The sequence below is a fragment of the Ochotona princeps genome, chromosome 3 (genome assembly GCF_030435755.1).
Source record: "Ochotona princeps isolate mOchPri1 chromosome 3, mOchPri1.hap1, whole genome shotgun sequence".
NCBI classification, from domain to species: domain Eukaryota; kingdom Metazoa; phylum Chordata; class Mammalia; order Lagomorpha; family Ochotonidae; genus Ochotona; species Ochotona princeps.
The window spans coordinates 110520621-110545483 of NC_080834.1; the positions used below are offsets into that span (position 1 = coordinate 110520621).

Below are 24863 nucleotides of genomic sequence, written 5' to 3' on the forward strand. Positions count from 1 at the left end.
TAAATGAATTGAAAGTAGCAAGATAGAAATTTCAAACAAATGCATATAATTGTTTCGAGATTTGTTTTTTAAATCTTCGTGTATTTATTTAATCTCTCAAAACAAGTACTAATTAATTTTCAAATGATTCATGTCAAACATAAGAAAGAAACTTAGTTATTAGTAAAGAATGAACTAATTAACATAGTGTTATTTATTCAACAATTGAATCCAAAAGGAAGACAAATGCGTGATAAAGATGAGCAAGTATATTGCTATTTTAAATTTAAAATAAACCCAATGATTGTGGTACAGATATATTTCTCATAGAACATATTGAATGATAATTTTTTTTAAAAAAAAAGGTGGTTTAATAAAATCTAATCAACACCTTACATAGCCAGGTAAACTTTGTTTTATCTTTTTTAATGGAAGGATAAAATTATTTTTCACTTTCTAGATGGAGACGAAGTACAGTGATAACAATCTTATTGTCAGTATTGACCAGCTGTGAATAGTTTTTAAACAGCACTACCTTTTGCCTCCTGTGTTTTTTATCAACACATAAAGTGTCAGCAGAGAGAAAATTCTTTTATCTTAAGTGTGCTCCTTGCTACCCCTGCTATATTCACATTCATTGCTTGTGTATTTTACAATATGAGTGCAAGCACGAATTTTGTATGTGTAAATACTTCTATACAAAAATTTATATGTTGTGCCTGTCAATTTATGTAAGAATACATGAGTATATATTCATAAAATGTATAAATATGCTACATGGTTCCACATATATACAATGTCTAATCTGTCTTCCATTGGGATTATAACATTTGAATTTTATTCTTTCCTCCCCAATTCATATAACTGGACATTGTGTTATGTATTGTACTGTAAAGCATTGCACTTGGTAGTAATAAAATCCAAATTGGAGAGAAGACCTTGCAAGTGAAACACATGTGTTTTGATCTGAGAGACAAAGAACTGAAACATCGCTTTACTGACACTGAACTACATACATGACGATTGAAAGCCAAGTACTGCTCAGAGACTGTAGACCACCTCTTCAGCAGCTCTCACTGTATTTCTTCTTAAATCAAATTCTTCTTTCCATTCTAAAATTTTTAGCTCTGATTATATTGGCTTTGGTGAAAAAGGACTTGATTTGCAGAAATACTACTTCTATTATAAATTACATTAATATGTATGTTATAAACATTATCAAAAATTAGAATGTGCTTTCTCTGTCAATTTTTTCCTGTCAATTTGGTAGTTGGGGCCAGTCAGAGCCCTCGGTAGTAAAGGACTGCCTATCACCCCGTGACTGTCACACAGCCTCGGGATCTGTCCCATGCACTTTCCCACTCGACTTCTGAATGGAGCACATTGAGATCCTGAGTCTCTCTGATTCCTTTTTCATTCACTTGTAAAATGAAACATATTAATGTTTACAGGTTGCAGTTTTTATAACAATGAAATGAGGTAACATTATATAAAATGCCTACCTACCCTAATGCATTGTATATATCCCCCCCAAAAAATTGCCTTAGAAAAGATACTGAGGATATATTTACCACGAGAAAGCCTGCAAGATACTCAAGAGAAACACCTGTTGAAACTTATCCAGGGCCTGGTGGTGTGGCCTAGCAGCTAAATTCCTCGCCTTCAACATCCCGGGATCCCATATGTGCGCCGGTTCTAATCCTGGCAGCTCCACTTCTCATTCAGCTCCCTGCTTGTGCCCTGGGAAAGCAGTCAAGGACGGCCCAATGCTTTGAGACCCTGCACCCGCGTGGGAGACCTGGAAGAGGTTCCTGGTTCCTGGCTTCGGATTGGCTTAGCACTGGCCATTGCGCTCACTTGGGGAGTGAATCAGCGGACAGAAGATCTTCCTCTCTGTCTCTCCTCTCTGTATATCTGACTTTGTAAGAAAAATAAATAAATCTTTAAAAAAAAAAAGAAACTTATCTGACATGAGGTCTGACAAAGGTTTTCATCTTAACACCAGGTACACAAAGGAACTGTTATGTCATTGCCAACTGCAGAAACTTTGAGCTATTTGTTATTCCTGATTGTGTAGTAGCCTCTTCAGAATCCTGTTACTAAAGTTGTTTTATGCAATCATACAGTAATTTCCTACAATAAGGAATTCACATTCCACATTAGCAATAGTCTTTATTAGAGACCATCTGATATGCCAAACATTTTTAAAATATTTAAATTATTTCCCATTTTTAACAAAAGAAACAGAAATAATAAAAAAATTTGGATTAACGGTTTATTTCTGTTTTTCTCAATTTCTTTTTATTGTTATTATTATTCTATGATACAGTTCCATAGGCCCTGCAACTTCCTCAACCCCTCTCCAAGTCCCTTCCCAATTCCTCCCTACCTGGCACACTGAGTTCTGGTATATTATTACCACAGCACAGTTCCTCACAAACAGTTATACGTTCATCATTGCAGGCTTGGTCAAGAGCAGAGTCCAGCATCCTACCATCAAGACACAATCGACAGTTCCATTGGGAGTCCATCTCCAATCCAGAAGCAGAGACCCACACTGCATTGCATCCTCACATCCGGACACCACAGTCTATTACACAGTCACTATACATCCCCCCAAATGAAAAGCCACAAAACAAAATCAACAACAGGAAGAAAAAAATTTACATTGCCATGAAGCTATTTCTTGGCATTCATATACAAGTAAAGCATTTTGGACAGCTAAATATATATTTATACATGGGCATGGTTCTAACGCTGCTGAAGACTAGCCAAATTCTGTTGCCAAGTTATTGTTAAAATCATGTTAAAGGAACTCAAATATGCCCTCCCGCAGATGAGGCCTTGCAAGCCATAATTCACACAAAAAAGTAAGGATAAATGACTGCTGTCCAACGCTGAAATAATAGGGCATGTTAGAAATGTTGACAGATCTTCAATTGTAACAGCATACCTTGTACTGCTAAATGTGCCAAGGTTTTATGCATTGACCTTCAAGGTCCAATTGTTATTTATATACCATGAGTGCATAAGTAATATAATTTACAATCTCTGAAAATAGTCTATCCAGACCCAATCAACCACATATATTTATATTGGAAAGGAGGACATATATTTGGTGTCATAGTCTCAAATTCAGTCGCCCTTACTGCCAAAATTCACTTACCTTAACTTAATGTACTGATTTTCAAGAAGTGACAAACAGCTAATGCTTATCATCAGTGCTCTTATTTATCAGATAATGTGGGGCATTTGAGAGAAACCTAGGTACTGATATGACATCTAAAACATTGAGGGGTCAAAGGCTTCAGCCATTTTTTTTTCTTATTACCACTCTAAGTTTAATTATTTCCTATCAATTTGTGTAACAGGGATTGGGTAAGCAGAAATGCAGTTTTTCGAATTCCAGACCCAAGATAAAGGGTGCAGGATAGGCTTGAGGTTGAAAACCTAAAACCTAGCAACTGATACATCCATGGGAAAACAGTCCATTAGTGAACCAACACTCAGATACTTCACATTATCTAGAGTAATGAGTTGACTGTTGGCCTCAAACATATACCTAGGTGCTTGTCCCCAGGACTTGTCAATCTCACTTTGAGAAAGCCCGTTTTGCACATGTGATAGATTAAGAATGTTGCTATAAGGCATTATCTTGTGTTATCTTTCTAGGTTGTAAATGGGATCATATCACCTCATAATAGAGGGTAAGAGGAAGCTACACACACACACACACACACACACACCCCAAGACAACAAACAGAAACCGCGAAGCACTGGAGTGATGTGGCACAGCCAAGCAGATGCTGGCAGCACAAAGCACAGATTCTCCCTAGGAGCCCTTGGAGGATCAGTGGCTCTGCCAAAACTTGTTGTGGGAGAGGATGGATTTCTGTTATTTTAAGTTGCCTAATCTGTGGTAAATGTGTTATGATAGCCACAAAAAGCTAATATGTTTATCTTATGCTTTGTATATAAGAGATACTGAATTTCAACATACAAATTATAGCATAAGTATTCTGAATTATTTAATCATAGAAAAATTAATTCATCTAGAAAATATACAAATATGACATGGCCATAGTCCTCCCTTTTCCACAGGGGAAATCATAGATGATATCAAACTTTCTACCCACGTTTTTAATATCTGCATACCTTTGATAAAGTTTAATTTATGCAGCAGACACAGTGAGAGCGACAACTATGAAATGGGGCAATTATATCAGTATAATTAAAGACTACTACAGGCATTACTACTTTTGAATAAGGCTGCTATTAAATAAAATGGGGCTACTTGAATGCAAGCATTTTTTCTTTCTTTTTTTTTTAAGATTTATTTACTTTTATTACAAAGTCAGATATAGACAGGCAGGAGAGACAGAGAGGAAGATCTTCCGTCCGATGATTCACTCCCCAAGTGAGCGCAATGGCTGGTGCTACGCCAATCCGAAGCCAGGAACCAGGAACCTCTTCCAGGTCTCCCACGCGGGTGCAGTGTCTCAAAGCACTGGGCCGTCCTTGACTGCTTTCCCAGGCCACAAGCAGGGAGCTGGATGGAAAGTGGAGCTGCCAGGATTAGAACCGGCGCACATATGGGATCCCGGGATGTTGAAGGCGAGGATTTTAGCTGCTAGGCCCTAATGCAAGCATTTTGATACTCTGATGGCCATTATGATAAGAGAGCCAATAGAGACTAACAGGACAGTGAGATATACAGGTTGGACATTAAGGACAAAGGATGATTTGCAGTCTTGTTGGGGAAGGAATAGGATTAATATGAGATTTCATCAACGTACTCACAATGAATCATATTTTAAAAATTAATCGGCAGTTTATTTCTGGAAATTTTTCATTTAATGTTTTCAAGCTATTCTTAATCATAGGTATCTGAAATCATAGAATGAAAAACCACAGGTAAGAGAATACTATGATACACTAAAATTAATGAAATCTATTGAAATTTAAACCCAAGTTATAAGCAAAATTAGCAATTTAGATTTGGAGACTACAATTTTACAGATTATGAGCATTTCAAATCGTAACCAAGTAATTAAAAAAAATAGAGTGATAATCATTTCCCAAACTAAAGTGAAGCAAAATAATTCCTCCATCTTTAGAAATTATTCTAGAAACATGTTTTGCGGTAATACTCATTCTTAATTGATAATGCCCAGAATAATTTTTCCCTCATTTATTTGATATTCTACTTTAAAAATGGCACTATGGATCATCCTTAAGAAAAAACTCTACTTAGTTTCTGAAAACTGCCTGTTCAATTTTATTGTTTAAGAAAATGTGGATGAGTGCACCAGAAAGGAATATTTAACAGACTGGAAAGGGAATAGTTAATATTTGAAAATATAACTATATCTCAAACATTTTTGTACCTGACAAGGCTGTATTTTATTAGTTTTGAATGATTTTAAATAAAATGACATTAAGTTAACATATCTTCCAAACTTCTGCTGTAGCATATGTAAGCTTCGATTAGAAAATGAAACCTGCTAGGATGAGTAATAGGAAAGTTTGGAAACACTTTAACCGGCATATGTAAAGATGATTCTTTCCAAAAACATTTGGCATGTTTCTTCGATTTCACATTATTGCATTCGGAGCCAATTGACTACTTGCATGTAATTATTTTTGGATGAGAAAGGGAAAGCAAGGTAAAGTTTTAGTCCACCTTAGGATAAGCAAAATAGAACCAGATAGTTTCTCCCAAGGACTGTTTAGCCATTTAGCCATTTAGAGTACTATGCAAAAATAACCTTACCTTGTCATTCATGTTATTTCATTTTAAATCAGCAGGATCCCTTTTTGAAAAGAGAATTGCTCTGTCTATATCACAGTTGTTAAAACTACACTGCTTTGGGGAATGATTTGTTTTATTTGGCTTCTACACTTTTCTTTACCCTCATATTCAATCTATCAGTAAAAACAATGTAAATTACATTTCCAAAATATTAAAATATCATCTTCTTCCCTCCACTTCCATCCCCCGCAAGATTATCTCTACAGATTAATGTCATTTGTCAATGTAGCTGGACTATGTTGCCTAGCTGTTTGACCAAACCTTGTTGATATGTTACCAAGAAAATGTTTCACAGATGAATCAGTACTTATAATCAATTGGCTTTAAATGAAGATCATAATTGATAATACAAGTGGGCTTCATACATTCAAGCGAAGGTCTCAGAAGCAAAAACAGATTTCCCGAGAGAACAAATTTCTGCTTCAAAACTGAAACATGATGATTCTACTTGAACTTCCAGCCTGCCACGACTACAGAGTTCCGCTCCACTGCAACACCAAATATTTCCCTGAGATTCCATACTGCTTTTCTGGGTATCTAAGCCCTGTCTACCATTACAATGACATGATTCAACTCCTTAAAATAATCTGTCTACTTGTCCATTCTCTATCTGTCATCTTCCTACCAATCGACTGAAACTCCCCTTGTTCTGTTACCCTGGAGAACTCTGACGGACAGACCTGGAGCATAAAAATACCACATCATTTCTCAATTATCTTCATTTCCCCCCATACTTCTGTAATCATTTCTCCACACAGCAATGACAGCAATACGGACACAAGAGAATAGACAAACAAATACATGAAATTAAGCCACCATTTGTGTACAAATAGATTTTAAAGAACTGAATCTATTATCTAACCTTTCTCAATGATCTCTGGGTCCCTATTTAGTACTCCAGTCTCGCATCAAACACTTTTCCCAAATCAACTTAGACATTTTAAAAGAAGAAATAACCCTCATGTTTCCATTGAGACAATTTTAAAGTTAGTGACCATGTATTTATTATTCTTTTACTTGCATACTAATTTTCCTAGTATTAGATAAGGCCCTCATGATAGATTTGTTTATGTTTCGTAGCATATTTTTTCTGAGTTCCTGGGATAGTTCTACCAAATGGTAGCCACTAAGTATTTGCTGAATTAACAACTGCAATGTGACTAGTATTAATCCTAGGTAGATATTTTGAAGAAATCACATCCAATTTCTAGCTCACAAATAAAAATAGTAAGATTAAAATGAGAATGAAAAACTGCAAGAAATTAAATGTCACCCAAATTCATAGATATTATCTTTCAGTCTAGATCTAAGTACTGATTTAGTATTCAATTTCCATTTTTTGGTGAAATAAAATATATTTACTTCTCTTTACTGATTCAATATATTAGAATTTTATCCAACCGAACAATTTATTTAAATCTTTTATCCTAGTTCTGACAAAATTTATAAATTTGCTTTGAAAATAAAATAAAACAGAATGGCTACAACCAGCTGTTATTGTTTAATTGATTAATGCCAGTTACCAGTTTTGTTAGCTTTGAATCTTTTAATTTTTCTTAGCTGCACAATTATTTGCTACATAGTGGGAAAACATCTACATGAACATATGATTGGCAGAATAAAAATGTGTAACTAGAGCACCTGGGAAAAGCAGCAGATGTTCCATAAGCAGCTGTAGAGGGTCTGGTAAAATACAAGGGGGAGAGCTGCGAAGCAAAAGTCCTGGATAAAGCTACCAGTTTCAACAGAATATTATATATACTGTTGTAAGACCAGAGATATGCATCAAGTATAGTTAGTGCCTAGCATGGGGTTACTAATAGATTTTTTTAAAAAAAAAATAATGCTATGGTTTTTCAATTTCCTATCCTCTGTTTGAGATTAAACTATATTGTAAAACAAATGTTCTCGATAAAGCATAGTAGGGCATAAAGTTACACCACAGCCATAATCACCAATTACAGCACAAGGCACATTTAAGCTTCTCGAGATCCTCCAAGACTGATAGCTGATAGAGAGGATATACTTTTGGGTGAAGTACTCTGTAATTTTGTTTCTTTGGTTTGGTTTTATCTGTTTCTATTTTTTTCTGTCTGTTCTTTTCACTCCTACCCTCCCCCTTTCTTTCTTGAGAGTAAAAAGGGCAGGATGGAAAAAAGAAGAGAAAATGAATCTGATTAACTAGATTATCTTTTAGTTTCTTAATACAACTTATCAGATAAAGGTAGATTGCCAGAAAAATGTGTAAAACTCATGAATTTAAGAATTTGTCATATTTTTATTTTATATTATATCAATTATGCATTCAATTCTATACTAACGATGAGTATTTTCCTTTTCTTATTTTCAGTCCTGATGAGTTTCCAAGTTGATATATTTTAATGTAATTATATATTATAGGCATCACTTTTTCCATTAGTTGCAAAAGTTCTAGTCTTAGATATTTAGTAAAGAGACCAGATAAGCAAGACAACCAGGGTTATTGATTGGTGTACTCTGAATAAACCTTGAGGAAGAAGGGAATCCAGTAAAGAAGGCCTTTTAATCCTTTAATTGAACAGGAAGCTCCTGGGAAGGGCTTATGCAAACAAACAATATAGCTTACAGAATCATGCCTCCTGGTTCTTAGCCCTTTCCATGTGTACCTTTTCTTTTTTTTTCTTTTGTTGACTTCTTATCTTTATTTTTTCTTATATATATATTTTTATTAATTACATTGCATTATGTGACACAGCTCCATAGGTACTGGGATTCCCCCCACTCCTCCCCAAACCCTCCCCCCAATGGTGGATTCCTCCACCTTGCTGCATTACCACAGTTCAAAATCATTTGAGATTCTTTCATTGCAAGCAGATACCAAGCCTAGAGTCCAGCATCTCATTGCCCAGACAAATTCAACGGCTTGTTGGGGAGACCATCTCTGGTCTGAAGGTAGAGCCGTCAGAGCACCATCCCTATCAATTAAAAGCCCCGACATAACATCAGCAACAGTTTACAACGTCATGGAATTAACTGACATAGTATTGAGCTTCAACATTCTATGTCTGCTACATGTTTTGGGGTGATAAAAAAAAAAACGACCTTCAATAAGAATACTACTACTGATAATGCAGATTTCATCAGGTGCTAAATTTTTGAACATCTGAAACGTTAACGATACACAACGCTCTAATGCTTCAGTTTTGTTATGTTGCTCATGAGAGCTTATGAACCTCAGTGAGTACAAAGGAAGCAGTGTGTATCACCCTTTTTCGGCACTGTCTTTGGGTCATATTTAATCTCAAGATATTTGCACAAATCAAAGTTCTAAAGTATGCTATTTTAATTTAGAAAAAGCCAACATAAAAGGAAATAAACAAATGCTAAGTCCAACATTGCTGCATTGATAATCTAATCATTTTTGTTTCTTCGTCGAGCTGTTGTTCCACAATTTAGTTTTAAAATAAATCAGATGCTAATTCACAAAAGTAAATGTTTTTATATAAAAAACATCAGTCCTTTAGTATAGACAATTGCTTGTTGACATTGTTAGTTGGTTATTAGAATGAATGGCAGAGAAGTTAGTTTTATAATGATCTGATTAATTGTTCTTTTACTTAAAAAAAGATTAATTCATTGATTTGAAAAGTAAAGTTACATAGGGAAGGGCAAACACACAGACAATTCACTCTGCAAATGGCCCCCAATGCCTGAGATCTATCTGGCTGAAGCCAGGGTGCTTGAATGTCAGTGTGGTCTCCCACATGGACAGCAGGGGCAAAAAGACTTTAGACATTTTCTGCCTTCTCAGCTACATTTGCTAGCAGCTGGGACAGAACTAGAGAAGGCAGGACGTGACCAGGTGCTCACACACAGGTGTTCATTCCGGACCCCAGCATTGTCCTGCAACACCAATCTGTTGCCCTTTGGTTACAAATATGCATCTATAAAGTGGCAATGTAGTCATCTCTCTTTTATATGACACTCTTACTTATGCAAAAATTCTATTTGTGATGAGTGATATTAAGCAGAGAAATGTCCATTTGTTTTTAATTGCACATAAGTTTTATAAACACCAGAAGGAACAGACAATAGTATTCAAATTATATTGCTTCAAGAAGATAGAACCTAACATTTTCCCAATGTTGTTTCATTATACTTATTTTTGCAACCATTAGTGTTAGAGATATAATTCTGCCATTATGAAAGAAATGAAACTTAGCAAGCAAAACTGCTATTGTTTTGGTTATACTTATACTACAACCTAACAATTTATTGATGACTTGTGATTACACTAGGAATAATACGATCAAACATGAATGACACTGTAATTTGAAAGCACAGAGGTTTCAGAGGAAACAAACGGGGTTCAAATCCTGTTTCTTCCATAAAAAAAAAAATCTTTTCTAAGCTTTAGTTTTCTTATCTTTCTAAAGATAATCAAATCAATCCAGCAAAATTGTTACATGGGTGACACGTGATAAAGGAAAATATACAGCACAGTATATCTTCCTTTGTGACAAGAATTATTGTAAGACTTCAAGTTCTTTCCTATTACATTATGAAATCACAGTTTACTCTCAGACACTGAAATGTTGTATCTTAACTTGCAAATATGATAATAATATTGTTTTTTCATTTCACATTAAATGGAAAGGAACATTAGAGTGTTTTGTATGAATTCAAGAATATATGCACAAGAATTTCTATTTTATTTCCAGCAGGCTGAATTTCAGACTAATCGGTATCATTGTTGTCAATACAAAATTTTAAACAGATATTTAAATGTCTAATCAAACTGCATTAGAACATTATTTGTCACAGTAAGACACACTGTTTTCTTTTAATGTTAACAAAATCAGTGATACAAAAGACGAAGCCTGAATTTTAGTACTTGGATTTCATTGCATTTAAAACTGAAGAGCTTTTTTGGTTTTGTTTTTGTTTTTTTGTTCCTTTTAGAAGTTTAACTTTTAAAGTTATGAAAGCGATACATAGTTACTAAGCCAATGTATATGTTTATTCATAAGAGGGTAAAATAGAATGCTTATTAATGATCAACAGTTTAAGTATTTTTTTTATATATGCCAGGTCTTCAACCTTCTTTTGAAAATACCACATTGTGTAGATTATAAAACTCTGTGTTAGTGTACAGATTCTTTTGTGCAAATGACCACTATTACCAATGTTTTAAAAGCCTTATGGTAATTCTTAATCACTAATTATTTTGTCCTAAGGAAACCAGAGGCATTACTGGCAGAATTAATGACAAGAGAAACAATGGTGAGATTTTAATTCTGTTCAGACCACCCACTCCTCACTGAAAGAAAAAATACAACTGCAGCCAAGTAGTCATTACCCCAAGCCAACCCTGAACATGAGGTTTTATTAGTGCTTATATAACAGACTCTAATTAAAACACTGTGAAAGCTATATAATAAGACTACTATTATTCTGAAATGTTTTTGGTGGCTTAGATTTTAATTTCTTACATCCTTAAACTCAAACAAATGTCAAGAATATGTAGCTAGAAAAACCATCATAGTTTATCTCAGAAATGTGCTTTTTAATAGTCTAATGCCGTTTCTTGCCTAAGTGTAAACTAGTTACCACAATTTTGCAAAACAACGTGTTGAAAGCTTATGTGTATAAAATGTACTTTGAATGGATTACTTTCTTTGTTTATTCCTGTTTCAAGGCAGCAACTTTCTGACATTCACTTCACATTGCTATGTCCCTGCCTTCAAGGATGGTAATGGAAAATTTACATTGGTTTTTGTTAGGTTCCAAGGGTCCCCATTCCATCTATCCGTGGAAGAACGTCCTTTATCATGAACCTTTGATAAGGATATAACACAGTGACGCACATGTGCAGCTTGTCCATACGCAGACAATGCTCTTCAAGTTACTAGCGAGCTTTGTATCTACTTTTGCAATTATGACTACTGGAACTCCAAAGATTTTTTTCCAAAAACATATTCATGACATTGTAAGTGCAAAGATAACTGTTACATCAAGAAGCAGCTAAATTATTGTTTATTTAGATGCAACAATAAGAATTAGAGCATAACCAATAGCTTTCAAAAATAGTTAGCGTTTAATTCAGTGCTAACAGTGGTGCTTGAGAGTGTTGGCTTTCCCTTAGAGCCCTGTATCTGTCTTGAAGCCAGATACAGACACTACCTCATGTCGGCTTGCCTTTTATTTTTTTTCTTTTTTCTGAATATCCCACAAATCTAAACCACTGTGAAATAAACTTTTAGATCTTTGAGTCTCCACTCGAAAGTCACATCAAATTTTCTATCCTTGGTAAAATCTTTCAAAACCCTACCTAACCATAACTAGGGAGGCAGGGAAACTGAATGAGAAGGGAGAAATGAAAAATCTAATTATATTTTGCTATTTATCTGCTGCCACCTTAAATCTGCACCATGACTAAATATGGGACTTATGAAAATATTCTACAAAATATAAGAATAAAAAGGTATGCTAATGCATCATGTCCTAAAATATTGCAGTTGCCTGTTAACAGAAAAAACTTTGCCAGACCTATTTTGGAAATGTGTAGTTGGGCAATATTGTAGTTTTCTGCTTTATACTAAATTTTTAAATAAAAAATCTTCCATATCTGTGTAGTTTAGTCCAGTCACTTAAAATAGAAGAGATACAAATGTTTACTCTTCCCAATTTTTAAGACTACCTAGAGTGTTAAACAGTTAAACGGTGAGAGAAAACAGTAGGGACACAGCAGCGGCCGCATGAACCCACACCCGCAAATATTGTGGTATTTGAGATGAGGTCAGGAACTGCTCAAATAAATAAGAAAATGTGCACATCCATAAGTTAATTCATTTTAATCATGGAATCACTGATATTAAAATCTAAAGTGCGGTTAAAATTTCTGAACTTAAACCAGTGGGAGGTGTGCTGATTGGGTGCTGCATTCCTAACAGGCACAGGCCGCCTCGCCTTGGCATTTTGTGTTGTGTACTGTTTTTCTCACAACCGAACCTGGCCCGACCCTTACCCAGCTCCAGCACTCGGACTTGCCAGTGGATGACACGAACTGACTCAGCCTGGTCCGCCCCCAACCCGAGCCAAATGTATGCCAGTGGGACACTTTTCATAGCCTCTTCTGGGTTGTTTACCTCCATGCTTCCTGCGCTTATTTGTAGGGTCAGTGTCCTGTCAGAGGAGCTGTTCAGGTTCCATCATCAGACCCCCTCCTGGTGTCAGGTTTCACACATACTAGCAGGTCTATCGGCCAGCACTGCTCATTTCATCTCTTGTCCCAGCAGGAGCAGTGGCCTTTCTTAACTGGTCTTCAACCCATTCTTGTTCCTGCTGTTGGAAGTTTCAGCCCAGGCATGGCTCGTCCATACCCACATATAGCTGGTTTAGGTGAGGGCCGAGTGTGTGATGGGCAGAGCCAGGATGGAGTATTGCAATACTCATTGGTTCCGGTGGAGGTCAGGGCTGAGAATAGAACCAATCCAGCAGTTGCAACCACCAGCTGATTGGGGTGATGGAATGTGGCGGGCATTTTGCTTCCTAGTACATATAGGAACCTGGTCTGGGAACACCTCAAAGTTTCTTTGGGGGTCCCCTCAATCGAAATGGAGGAATCAGAACATTAACCAAGAAAAGATGGAAGATGGAGTAGATCAATCAACTACCTCAGCTATATGTTGGCAGGGAAATACTGGACAAGGGGAGACTCTATGATGGACTATGTCAATCAGTGGACTCTGCACCAGCCTCATCGTACCTGGATTGTTGCTGATGTTGGAGCTGTTAATTGATTGGGACGATACTCTGCTGGCTCTGCCTTCAGACCAGAGAGGGTATACCTAAGAAGCCGTTGAACTTGACTGGATAATAAGATGCTGGACTCTATGTTTGGTATATGCTTGCAATGAGGGAATCCCAACTGAACTTGAACTGTGGTTATGCAACAAGGTGGAGGAATCTACCATGGGGGAGGGTTTGGGAAGGGGTGGGGAGAATCCCAGTACCTATGAAACTGTCACATAATATAAAGTAACTAATTAAAAAAAATTTCTGAACTTAAAACAAGTGGAAAAATACGCAATAAAATGTAGCAATGCTTACCACAGCATTCCCCATACATCTAAAAAAGTGATTTGGAAGAAAGTTTCTCTGTGAAAAGGTATATCATGCAGAATACTTGTTTATTTTAGAAGCTAATGCAATCTAAATATACTATTTACACCCCCACCAACAAACCTAATTCTACTTCCGCATCAAAAGAACACAAAAACATAAAATCTGTTTTTTGTGGCGTGTTGAGACCACCTCAACCGGCAAGCAGGTAGCGTTAGCTAACAGAAAGCTTGCACATTGAAAATTACCACTAAAAGAAACATATCACTAAAATCAGCCTGGAGACAGAGAATGGAGATCATTTGGTTTGTAGATCTTTTCTTTCTCTCTTGGAAGACATTGGCCATGAAAATATTATCAGAATCTGAAGTAATAGCAGAAGAATAATATAAAATTATTTCATTGTGTAGTATTGCAGAGGATTCTGTACTTCTGATATTGTTTTCTCATATTTTATCCTCTTTTGATCTAATTTTAATCTAATATTAATAACTCTCTGAGATTTCCTGAGAAATTGTTCTTTAGAGACACTAATTAATCTGTTACAGGTCATCTCAAAAGTAAGACAGAAGTTAAAAGTAAAATGTAGAGAGCTGGAGCGGTGGCAAAACAGGCTACCCTTCTACCCACAGTGCTTTCATGTCCTGGATGCTCTGCGTCTCATCTACCTCTCTTCCTACACCGTGGTAAAGCAGCTCATGATGGCCCAAGGCCTCGCGACCGTTAACACATGTGGGAGATCCAGCGCTTGGCTTCGGATCGGCTCAGTTCTGGTCTCTGCAGCCATCTGAGGAGTGAACCAGCAGATGGCAGACATTTCTTAGTCTTTCCTTCCTTGTAAAATTTGCTTTTCAAACAAAAGTAAATAAATCTTTCCAAAAAAAGGTTCATACTCTAACATTTTCCTAGTTTTATAAATTCCACAACCGCTGCTTCTCCTACAGTATCATTGTTCCATTATGTTAAAATGAAAACTGTCCTATGATCAAGAGAATTGCTGAGAACAAAACCCAATAGTAAATGTAGATTGTATGGCAAAAGAATAAAAGAAATTCATTGGGAAAGGACAGTAGGTTAACAAACAATATTGGGTAATGGGACATTACGTTAAACAAACAAGAAAATAAAAGAATTCAGATCCAAATATTATACCCCTCACAAAAATTATCTCGAAATGGATTATAGATATAAATGTAAATGCAAAATATCAAACATTCAGAAGGAAACACGAGAAAATTTAGGTGAGTTCAGGCTTAGCATGACTTCTTAGATACAATACAAAAAACACAATACATGAGAAAAAGGTACATTAGATTTTATTAAAATGAAAAAGCTTCTACTCTGCAAAAGACTCTGCTACAAAATCCAAGGATAAGTCATAGCATGGAAGAACATCTTTGTGAACACATACTTGGTAGAGAATGATACCTAAAATACAAAATAAGAACTCTAAAAACTCATCAAAGAAAAAGTAAGTGACACCTTTTTTGAATGAACAAAGGATATAAAGAGTACTGTAATGGTATTAATATTAATGTACATTGCTAAGCGAAACAAGCCAATCTAACAAGTTTATATATTGCATGACTCCAATTTCATAACATACTGTAAGGATCAAGAGTTGCAGACAATAAAAAGGTAACGGATGCTGGAGGTACAGAGGAAAGGAAGGAAGTCATGAGTAAATGAACAGAAGAATTTTTTTAAGGCATGAAGCTATTTTTGTATGTGGCTGTAAAGATGAATACATATTCTTGCACATTTCTCAAAACATACAGGCTAGAGGAGCCAGAGGATGGCAGCTGAGGAAGACAATCCATTGGTCATCTCTCCATCATGACATTACTTTCATGTAACAGTGTATCTTTAAAAGGGCTGAAGATGTCAGATGAAAGGTCCCGGTGCTTGTGATGAGTGTGACAATGGCAGAAACACTCAATGAAGATGGCAGGAAGGGAACCACAAGCTCAGTGTGGAGAGAAATGGGAGGGCCAAGAAGGTGTTAAATCCAGGCAGTGGTACCAGACTGTAACAGGCCTGGCGTGGTGAAATCCAGTGTTGGGCAGAGCTCTGTAATTACGATTTCTAACCTGTACCTGCTGACTGAGCCTCTGAATTTTCATTAGCCAGAAAGCCAGAGAACTGACTCTAGCCTCCCTTCCCCGACTCTGGCCAGCAGAACAAGGATAAAAATCCCACCTCCTGGAAAAAAGGACAGTGACCCAGCACAGAATTAGAGACCGCAGAATAGAGAGTGCACGCATGCTACAGAATAAGAAACTATGCCAGAGCATGTTTTATTGTTGTTATGTTTAAATCCACCATGGTCCAAGAGGAAGCTTTGCTGTAGCTACATATTAGGTCCCAACTAATGCCGCAGATACCTGAGGCATGTACTGATGCTGACTCTTAGTAACCCTCAGAAGTCCTGGCTAACTTTGGAGCAGCGTCTTCCTCTGGAGAGAAAGCCTAGCCCGCCAGAAAACTGCACCTCCCTGCTTCCAGGCTTTGCCTATATGAAGTCACCTTGAGATCCACCCATTTGAGAGGTTTTGTCAAGTTGCTGTTCCTAATAACTCTACAGATTCATTTCTGTGAGTCAGTTAAGAATCCCAACTATGTCCTAACTGCCCAGCACAGCACTTGGTAGCACAACCTGTGTAGATGACATTACAGCAGCCCTTGGCTGCTCTAAAAGCAACCAAGTGTCTCCACCCATGAAGTCTAAGCTCTGGCAAGCATCCAGAAAACACCCCTTGAGGACTGTGGCCACTTTTGACCATAGAATATATGAATTTTAGTCACCTCCCTGGAGCCAGAAGCTTTTCCTAAGTTGCTTAATTGACCATGGCCCCCAAGAAACAGCTGGGTGGTTTTGTTTTTCCTCTCATGTTCCTAAATAAGCAATTAAGTTGCCCAGCCACACAAACTTCCAAACTGCTGCTGCAAAAAATTAGATACTGAAATTCAGCCACCAGCCCTTAACCCTAACAGGCAGGTCAATGGTAGAAAAGACACACAAAACCGAAAGTGGAAATAAATCGAATGATTCATATTTTATTTTCACTTTTGTTGTGAATCTGATTTATTATAAATTTAGTGAAGAATTTTGTATTTGCCTTAATTAGGACCACAGTGTATCTCTTCTTCTCCTCTTCCTCTCCCTCCTCCTCCCCATTCCCCCCCTCCTTCTCCTTCTTTGTACTTTTGTGTGTGTTTTGAAAGACAGAGACACACGGAGAGAGAAAGAAATTCCATCCAAAGTGTGCATTTTATTTCATTTGGTAATAGGAAAAGCAGCCAGCTCAGACCCAGTAGCTCAGAATGTGGTCCTTGTCACCCCCATGGCTAGTGAAGACCCGAGCTTTTGACACATGGTCACTGCCTCTCGGGGCTTATAGAGCAGGATGCTGCAGTCCAAAGCACAGCTTGCCCTTGAACTCAGGCACTATGAAATGGGATGTAAGTGACCAAGGAGCATCTTGTATGTTTGTTCTTGAACTCCTGAGGCTTTGCTATCAGGACTATGATGGCTTTAAAACAATTTTGGAGTTGCTTTATCTTTATTTTCTAGAATTATATTATTATTGCTTTGTCTTTCTCTTTATTATCTCTCTGCACCTGTCTATCTCTCTGTCCCCCAAATAAGCAAATAAAATATTTAAAAAGACATATAAAGGAAATGTTTCATGGCAGAAATGGGTAAGCAGAAAGAGCCCTGGAGTAAAGTAGGGTATGCTGGGTGTAATAACTGCCATGGGGGGGGGGGGATAATTAGCTAGAGCCAGCAATACAAGAATTTTTAGAGTGGCTAAATTATTCTTTTGAGATATATCTTGCAAATTCTATTTCTTTCACATTTATCTTATGATATAATACACTACACTTTCCTCATTTGTCTTAATTGTTGCTTGCACTTGATAGGGAAGACCTGAGTAAGATTTGAACATGTGTTCACTAAACTTTCTATTAGCCCTTCAACAATATCTGTGGTCTCAGTTCACATTACCATGCATTATGAGAGGAAAAGAGAATGTTTTTCTGCCCTGGATGGACAATGAATTTCCCTCTCTGTAAATAATATGATTATAGTTGTGTAACTGATATTCCAGTTGTCCAACGCTCAAAATACTGATTATTATACTGTTCCAATTCATATAAAAAATTTTCTGACTAATAGCTTATGGTCCACAGTATTTATACTCTATTGAACTTGTACTAAAATTATTGAAGGGATACATAACTTTCATTCTTTTCGTTAACTCAAACAGAATAAGCAGATTAAACAAATTTATTTTGGTGTATCTGATTGGTACTTATCCCAGGATTATCATGAATTTTACCTGAACCATTGAAATATGCTATAAAGCAACACACTTCATACTTTATTCATGGCATACAAGTCATTGTGAAAAGTAATGGAAAATATCCAATCATACCATACTTTCGTCAGTCCTTATAAGCATATTCTTTTTGGGAGAGAAAAATTCAGAGCATAAATTTTGATATGACAAGATGACATAAAGCTTAAACCTCAAAATTGTGCAATTGTCAATGTACAGAGTAAACACAAAATTGTCAATTACTTTGTACAAAATAACATTTAATGAACAGTGCTCATTTTTTTAAATTATTTATTATTTAACTTCAGTAATTACATTGTATTATGTGACACAATTACATAGATACTTGGGTTCTCCCCACCCCTCCCCAAACCCTCCCACCATGGTGGATTCCTCCACCTTGTTGCATAACCACAGCTCAAGTTCAGTTGAGATTCCCCCATTGCAAGCGTATACCAAACATAGAGTCCAGCATCTTATTGTCCAGTCAAGTTCAACGGCTTCTTAGGTATACCCTCTCTGGTCTGAAGACAGAGCCAGCAGAGTATCATCCCAGTCAATTGAAAGCTCCAACATACCATCAGCAAAAATTTACATCATTATGGAATTAATTGACATAGTAATGAGTAACCAATATGTTAAAAGTAAATGCGAGTTCCCAGTCACCTTCTGTGACCACCTCACCTATACTTCAATTTTAGTTTATACACAACATATAACATTCAAAACATAACATGTTATACATAACATCATATCATCTTAAATTAAGGCAAACATGTGGTATTTAACCTTTTGGGATTGGCTCATTTCCCTTAGCATTATGGTTTCCAGTTTGGCCCATTTGGCCACAAAGAACTGCATTTTGTTTTTTTTAATAGCCGAGTAGTATTCCATGGAGTAGATGAACCATAGCTTTCTTATCCAATCCTCTGTTGATGGGCATTTTGGTTGCTTCCATGTTTTTGCAATTACTGATTGTGCTGCTATGAGCATAGGAGTGCATGTTGGTTTCTCATAAAACAAGTGTTCTGGATATATTCCTAGGAGTGCTATTGCTGGATCATACGGTATGTTGAATTTGAGATGTTTGAATATTCTCCATACTGATTTCCATAGAGGCTGCACGAGCCTGCAGCCCCACCAGCAGTGGAGTAGGGTTCCCTTTTCCCCGCAACCTCGCCAACAAGTGTTGTTGGTGCTTTTATTCATGTGGGCCAGTCTTACTGGCGTTAGGTGGTACCTCATTGATGTTTTAATTTGGATTTCCCTTATTGCCAGGGAACTTGAGCATTTTTTCATATGCTTATTTGCCATTTGGGTTTGTTCCTTTGTGAAGTGTTTGCCCATTTCCCGTGCCCATTTCTTGAGTGGCTTGTTTGTTTTGACATTTTGGTTGTTTTGTAGCTCTTTGTATATTCTGGAGATCAGCCCTCTATCACCTATGTTGTGTGCGAAGATCTTCTCCCATTCTGTGGGTTGCCTTTTTACTTTGTTGATTGTTTCTCTAGCTGTACAGAAGCTTCTTAGTTTGATGAGGTCCCAATTGTTTATTTTGGTCCTGATTTCTACTGCATTTGGAGTCTTTTTTAGGAAGTGAGGGCCTACCCCTAAGTGTTCCAGTGTTTCCAACATTTTCTTCCAAAAGCTTGAAGGTTTCTGGATGTAGGTTTAGATCTGTTATCCATTTAGATCTGATCTTAGTGTATGGTGAGAGATGTGGTTCTATTTTTTTGTTTCTGCAGGCTATCAACCAGTTGTCCCAACAGCATTTATTGAACAGACCTTCCCATTTGCCTGGATTGTCGTTTGTCTTTTTGTCAAAGATTATTTGGCTGTATCTGTGTGGGTTTCCTTCTGGTGTTTCTATTCTGCTCCATTGATCTTCCTCTCTATCTTTGTGCCAGTACCACGCTGTTTTGATAACCACTGCCCTATAGTATGTCCAGAGGTCCGGAACTGTGATTCCCCCTGCTAACTTCCTGTTCTACAGGATGGTTCTAGCTATCCGTGGTTTTTTGTGCTTCCAGATGAACCTTTGGATCATTGTTTCCAGTTCCATGAAGAATGTTTTGGGCAATCTGATTGGGATTGCGTTGAATGTATATATTGTTTTTGGCAGTACAGACATTTTAATGATATTGATTTTACCTATCCAGGAGCATGGGATGTTACTCCATCTTTTGAGGTCTTGTTCAATTTCTTTTTTAAGTAGTTTGTAGTTTTCTTCAAATAAGTCTCCTACATTTTTGGTTAGATTTATTCCCAGATATTTCATACTTTTCTCTGTTATTTTGAATGGTATCTTGCTGGTTAGATCTTTTTCCATCTTGGGGCTGTTTGCATACACTATGGCTGTTGATTTTTGTTCATTAATTTTGTACCCTGCCACTCTACCAAACTCTCGTACAAGTTCTAGCAGTCTCTGTATTGAGTCTCTTGGCTCTTCTACATAAAGAATCATATCATCTGCGTATATTGAGAGTTTAACTTCTTCGTTTCCCATTTGGATTCCTCTGATTTCTTTTTCTTTTCTTATGGCCTCAGCGAGTACCTCTAGGACTATGTTGAATAGTAGTGGAGAAAGTGGACATACCTATCTTGTTCCAGATCTCAATGGGAAGGGTTCCAGTTTTTCTCCATTCAGTATGATGCTGGCGTTGGGTTTTTCATATATGGCTTTAATTATGTTGTGGATTTTTCCATCTATGCCTACCTTGGTTAGGGTTTTTAGTAGGAAGTGATGTTGGATTTTGTCGAAAGCTTTTTCTGCGTCTATTGATACTATCATGTGATTCTTGTTTTTCAGTTTTTGGATGTGGTGTATCACATTTATGGATTTGCGAATGTTGAACCATCCCTGCATTCCAGGGATGAATACTACTTGATCTGGATGAACGATCTGTCTGATGTGTTTTTGAATTCTGTTGGCTAGGATTTTGTTGAGAATCTTAGCATCAATGTTCATCAAAGAGATAGGTCTGTAGTTTTCCTTCTCTGTTAGTTTTCTGTCTGGTTTTGGGATTAAGGTAATGTTGGCTTCATAGAATGAGTTTGGAAGGGTTGCCTCTTTTTCTATTGTTTTGAAGAGTTTGTAGAGGATTGGGGTCAGTTCTGTTCGGAATGTTTTGTAGAATTCTGGAGTGAAGCCGTCTGGGCCTGGGCTTTTCTTTGTTGGGAGGTCTTTAATCACTGATTCAATCTCTACTTCAGTTATGGGTTTGTTCAGGTCGTTTGTTGCCTCTGGGCTAAGTTTTGGCAGGTGGTAGAAGTCTAAGAACTTTTCCATTTCTTGGTGATCTTCTGATTTGTTGGAGTACAGTGCTTTGTAGTAATTTCTAATTATGGCCTTAATGGATGCGGTGTCTGTTGTTATGTTGCCTTTTTCATCTTTGATGCTGTTAATTCTTGCCTTCTCTTGTTTTTTCTTTGTCAGTTGGGCCAGTGGGGTGTCTATCTTGTTTATCTTCTCAAAAAACCAGCTTTTTGATTCATTGATTTTGTGTATGGTTTTTTTTATTTCTATCTGGTTGATTTCCTCCCTTGTTTTGATGATTTCTTGTTTCCTATTGTGTGTGGGGCTCTTCTGCTGTTGTTTTTCCAATTCCTGGAGGTGTGTGTTTAGTTCCTGTATTTGGCGCCTCTCTTGGGCCTTGACATGAGTTCCAATTGCGATGAGTTTACCCCGTAGCACTGCTTTGGCAGTGTCCCACAAATTTTGGAATGTTGTGTCAGAGTTTTCATTGGTTTCCATAAATTTTTTGATCTCATCTTTAATTTCTTCTCTGATCCATTGTTCGTTTAATAGCATATTGTTCAGCCTCCAAGAGTTTCTGTATTTCCTGGGGCATTTTGAATTGCTGATTTCCAATTTCATTCTGTGGTGGTCTGAGAGGGTACATGGTATGATTCCTATCTTTTTGAAGTTATTTAGGTTTGCTTTGTGTCCTATCATGTGGTCGATCCTGGAGAAGGTGCCATGCACTGCTGAAAAAAATGTATAATCTGTGGCCTTAGGATAAAAAATTCTATAGATGTCAACCAAGTCCAGTTGTTCTATTGTTTGTATGAGCTCTGTTGTTTCTTTGTTGAGTTTTTGTTTTGTTGATCTGTCTATAGTTGTTAGTGGGGTGTTAAGATCACCCACTATTATTGTGTGCATATCTATGTCTCCCCTTAAGTCCGTAAGTAATTACTTCACGTAGCTAGGTGCGTTTGAATTTGGTGCATATATGTTCACAATGGTAATTACTTCCTGATGGATCAGTCCCTTCACCAATATATAGTATCCTTCCCTGTCCTTTTTGATGTGAGTCAGATTGAAGTCCACATCATCTGAAATTAAGACAGCTACCCCAGCCATTTTTTCTCGTCCATTGGCATGAAATATCTGTTTCCAACCTTTCACTTTCAGCTTCTTCGAATCTCTTCTGGTTAGATGTGTCTCTTGTAGGCAACAGATAGATGGGTGCTGTATGATAATCCATTCTGTTAATCTATGCCTTTTGATTGGTGAGTTCAGGCCATTTGTGTTAAGAGTTAAAATTGAGAGGTTGTGATTTTGCCCTGCCATACTTGTTTTTGTGGGTGTTGATATCTGTGTAATTGCCCTTCCTTGTGTGGACTTTAGTGGGGAGATCTTCCTGTTTGCCATCTTTGCTTATGATTCACCTCCTTTTTTTCTGGATTTAGTGCATTTCTAAGGAGATTTTGTAGAGCTGGTTTTGTGCTGGCATATTCTTCTAATTTCTCTTTGCTGTGGAAGTATTTGATTTCGTTCTCAAATACGAATAAGATCTTTGCTGGGTACAATATTCTTGGTTGACAGTTGTTCTGATTCAGGATTTGGAAGATCTTTGTCCATTCTCTTCTTGCTTGTAAGGTCTCTTCAGAGAAGTCAGCAGTGATTCTGATTGGTTTTCCCCGGTATGTGATCTTTTCTCTGCTTCGTACTTGTCTTAGGATTCTTTCATTGTCTTCGTTGGAGTGGAACTTGAGCACCATATGTCTGGGTGAAGATCGCTTTGGGTGATATCTGCTGGGAGTCCTCTGACCGTCCTGGGTTTGGGCTGGGTTCATGTTCCAAGTGTTTTGAAAGTTTTCCTGTGTAATTTCGTCGAGCACCATTTGCATTCCTGACTCTTTTTCCGCTCCTTCAGGAAGGCCAATAATCCTAATATTTGATTTTCTGAGGTTGTCTTTCATTTCTTGTATGGTCTTATTGGCTTTGTTCAGACTTGTCTCCAGCTGTTTAATGAGCTGGATATGACCATTTTGTGTGTCTTCTGTTTCAGAGATCCTCTCTTCTGCTGTATTTGTTCTGTTGGTTAGGCTCTCAATTTTGTGCTCTAAGTCAAGGATTTTACTTTTCATTTGTTGTATTTCTGAGGCTATGTGGTTCTTGAATTCCTTGAAGTCCTCCCAATTCTTCTCATTGTCTCTGACATATTTTAACACTATTTTTTTGAATTCCTTGTCTGGTAGATCTTCTATGTCTTCATCTCGCATCTCTGAAATAGACATTGGCTCTCAATCCTTTATTGGTAGGGTGTTGGCACTCTCATCTGGATCATTACCTTTTCTGGTATTTCTTCCCATTGTGTTAGTGTTTCTTTTTTGAGAGACCTAGGCACCAGTGTGCTGAGGGGTCTCCAAGCACTATCCTGTAGAGATCGGAGTCTGCAGGCGTGGAGTAGCAGGGTGTGGGAATTTTCAAGGCACTTTTGGTGCGTCTCCAGAACACTGGACCTCAGGGCGCCACTTCCAGGGCCCAGCGGATTCAAAGCGCACTCTCAGCTAGTCCCCTACAGGTATGCTACCACAGGGCGTGGGGGAGTGAAGGCACTCTCTGTGCGCGCCCCCTGTGCGCGGGATCACAGGGCTCGGAGCACGGGACTATAGGGCGTGGGGTGTTCCAGGTGCTCTCTGGAAGCGCCTCCTGCGCAGGCCCGCCCACCCCAGCGCTTGCAGGGGACCGACCACCCCAGCGCTAGCACGGGACTGCCCAGCCCAGAGGCGTGCTTGGGTTCCTGTGGGATAGCACCGCCCAGCTGAGTGCCAGACCGCAAAGGCACGGGGGAGTATCCAGTGTGCCTTTTGCCTTTCTCCCAGACACAGTTTTGGCAGTTTCAAGGCACTTGCCCTGTGTCTCTAGACGCTGGAGTCTGGGGGTGGGGGAGGGGCGGGGAGACGAGCACCAATTGTGTTCAGGCTCTGTGCATGCCCCTAGGGGGCCAACTCCCGAAGCCTCCAACCCACCACTGTCCCCACCCAACTCACTCAAACCTCAGGTTCTTGCAGTCTGCCTCTTCCTCTGGTCGGAATCCTCGCCGCAGGTGCGTCTCCCGACTGCTGTGTCCGCTGCTGCTCGTGGCGGGTGCAGGCGGCTGGAACCTGGAGGCTGCGGCGGGGGCAGGTCCCGGCGGGGCTTGGCGACCAGGGTGGGCGGATGCCGGCAGGTCCCGGTGATGGTGATTCAGGGTCCTGGTGACCAGGGTGAGCAGATGCCAGCGGGTCCCAATCACCGCCAGTCCTCACGGCCACTGAGTCTGCGGGTTGGTTTGCGGGTCGGTTTGCGGGACGGTCTGCGGATCGGTCTGTGGCTTTCATTGTCTGCACTCAGAGGTGAC

General features: G+C 38.2%; 1 protein-coding gene across 3 annotated transcripts in view; it reads right to left on the reverse strand.

Moving 5' to 3' along the window:
• The window catches only part of NAALADL2 (N-acetylated alpha-linked acidic dipeptidase like 2), a 1067904-nt gene that overhangs the window by 13748 nt on the left and 1029293 nt on the right, over positions 1-24863 (reverse strand). The window lies entirely within an intron of this gene.